The sequence below is a fragment of the Populus euphratica genome, unplaced genomic scaffold, assembly GCF_000495115.2.
Source record: "Populus euphratica unplaced genomic scaffold, PopEup_1.0 scaffold10.1, whole genome shotgun sequence".
NCBI classification, from domain to species: Eukaryota; Viridiplantae; Streptophyta; class Magnoliopsida; order Malpighiales; family Salicaceae; genus Populus; species Populus euphratica.
In genome coordinates this window covers 1,287,262-1,289,487 of record NW_011499856.1, presented here as the reverse complement: position 1 = coordinate 1,289,487, position 2,226 = coordinate 1,287,262, and the positions used below count along the sequence as shown (strand labels likewise).

At 35.0% G+C, this 2,226-nt stretch overlaps 1 long non-coding RNA gene across 1 annotated transcript; it reads left to right on the top strand.

Moving 5' to 3' along the window:
* The first annotated feature begins 712 nt into the window (after positions 1 to 712).
* On the top strand, positions 713 to 1,352 carry LOC105123325 (uncharacterized). Its single transcript, XR_841833.1, has 2 exons — positions 713 to 901; positions 990 to 1,352. It is a non-coding gene; the product is annotated as an uncharacterized LOC105123325 (long non-coding RNA).
* The last annotated feature ends 874 nt before the right edge of the window (positions 1,353 to 2,226 follow it).

Genomic DNA, 2,226 nt, shown 5'->3' with positions numbered 1-2,226 from the left:
TTTTTTTCTTACATAAACAACATTAACTTCAATTTGATTAAAGAAATAATAAAAAATTACAAAAAACATACACGCAAATAACAGATATCCATCATAAACATGTTTTTTTTTTTAAAAAAAAAAAAAAGAGTTGAAATTGGATTGCAACACTCCTATCTAATTATTATTACCACTTACACCCTTTGAAGACAACCTAGGAGCATATTCCCCATATCATTTAGCAAACATCATATCTTAAATAATTTTGTCACACAGATTCTTTAAGCTACCAGGGTAAAGTCAAAACTCATCCTTGGATCAGCTTGATGGCCTCTGTAAGCTAATGTCGTGCCTCCCTCCATTAACAAATAATTTGACCTCTTCCCTCTGTGAAACTTGAAATTTAATATTGCTGTTCTTTCGTACACGGCAGGAATTTATTTTGGCAGCCCCTCAGCCATGCTGATTTCTAATTATTTGGACCACACACACACCCCCATTAATTCCTGACCAGGGTGTTTAATTTAATTTAATGTTTTGTGCGGTAGGAATCTGCCAAGGAAGTGAATTTATTTTTTAAGAAATAAATTGAAATTATATTTTTTTTATTTTTTAAAATTTATTTTCAATATATTATCATATCAAAACTATTGAAACATAAAAAGCTAGAAGTATTGTTTGTCTGTCTGACTCTAGATTTACATACATTCACTCATTTCATCTCTCTCACTTGTTCCCTTCCACTTCTCTCCTCTGCCATCTCTCTCACTTGTTCCCTTCCACTTCTTCTCTCCTCTGTTCTCCCTGGTTAACTACCACCATTCACTCCTTGATTTTAGTCCTCTAATAATAAGAAAACAACCTTGCTAATTTCTTAATTTTCCCAGCTGAAGTTTTATCTTCTTGCAAGTAATTCCTTAAGGTAGGTAGGTACTCGTTAGCTTCTCTTGCCCTTTTCATCTCTGTGTTTGTTTAAAAGCGGTTAAAATCATTGATTACTTGAATAGCAGGTAATTCTAAATAGCTAGAGCTAGCCATGGTGATGATGGGACTTGAGAGGTTGATGATGTTCTTCAAATCCAGAGTGAGGTTCTTGAAGATGAAGAAACCTTATGATAAGATTGAGAAGAGTGAGAGCATGAGAGTTGAAATAAGAAGCAGGAAGGCCAGGAAGCTCGTTGAAGAGACATTGAAGATCGCTGATTCTCCAAGGACCAAGACGTATACTTTCTGATCAGTACTGTCCTTGAGTATATATTGAACATAATATTTACATGTCCTTTCTCTTTTAATTATTAATCTCGTCTTGTCTTCTGTTCCTCCATGGCTAAGCTCTGTCATGGATGATACAATAGCACAGCTCCACCCCCCCCGATCCTTCTAATCTTGAGCATAATTGCAATTTACAACATTTTTACCATAACAAATAACTTAATCAATTAAAATAGCTGACGTTTATTGTGGCATAACTCTTTGTTGAATGCACGGGATCAGTAGAATTTACTTTTCACATGATCATTTTAGATGTCAATCCAAGTAGAGGACATATAGCAGTCATAACATGTATAACCCACCCGTTTAAAATTAATATTTGTTAGAATGGCTGCATGAAAATGAATACAAATATACCCTGATATTGAAATTATACTAAGCACATACATGCAAATATACCCTGATATTGAAATTATACTAGGCACATACATGAATGTTCCAAGAACATATCGTGTATGCAAGCAGTAATCCATGGATTTGCTATCTCAAGAGCTCCTGGTATATGTAACTCAGGGCCTTGGAAATTATCAACTACATATGGTGTGGATTCCTCCTTGGACGTGGATCACAAACCTTTGGGAAGTGATCATGGGTGGTCTAGTTTGAGTTTCATATGTATCACATGACTTGGACTTTAAAGACTTGTTTTTCTCAGTCATGAAGAACTTTCGGAAGCCATTAATAACTAAAAGAATATGCTTCACGTGTTTCCTCATTAAAGCGATTCACTTAATTTGGTCAAATTACTTGAAAAAAGAAAAACCCTCCTCTTCTTTTTCAGTTTTATGGCTAAAGATTGTATCTTGGAGCAAGTTAATATGCTTCCTGTGTTTTCCCTAAAATTTATCAGCCTCTGATATAAACAGCTACATACAGATCTGATCATCATTGCATACGATCCTTCTCTGACAACTGGGGCCCACCCAAATACTTCATGCTCATGTGAGGATCATCGTTCTCTGCTTGAATCAAAAG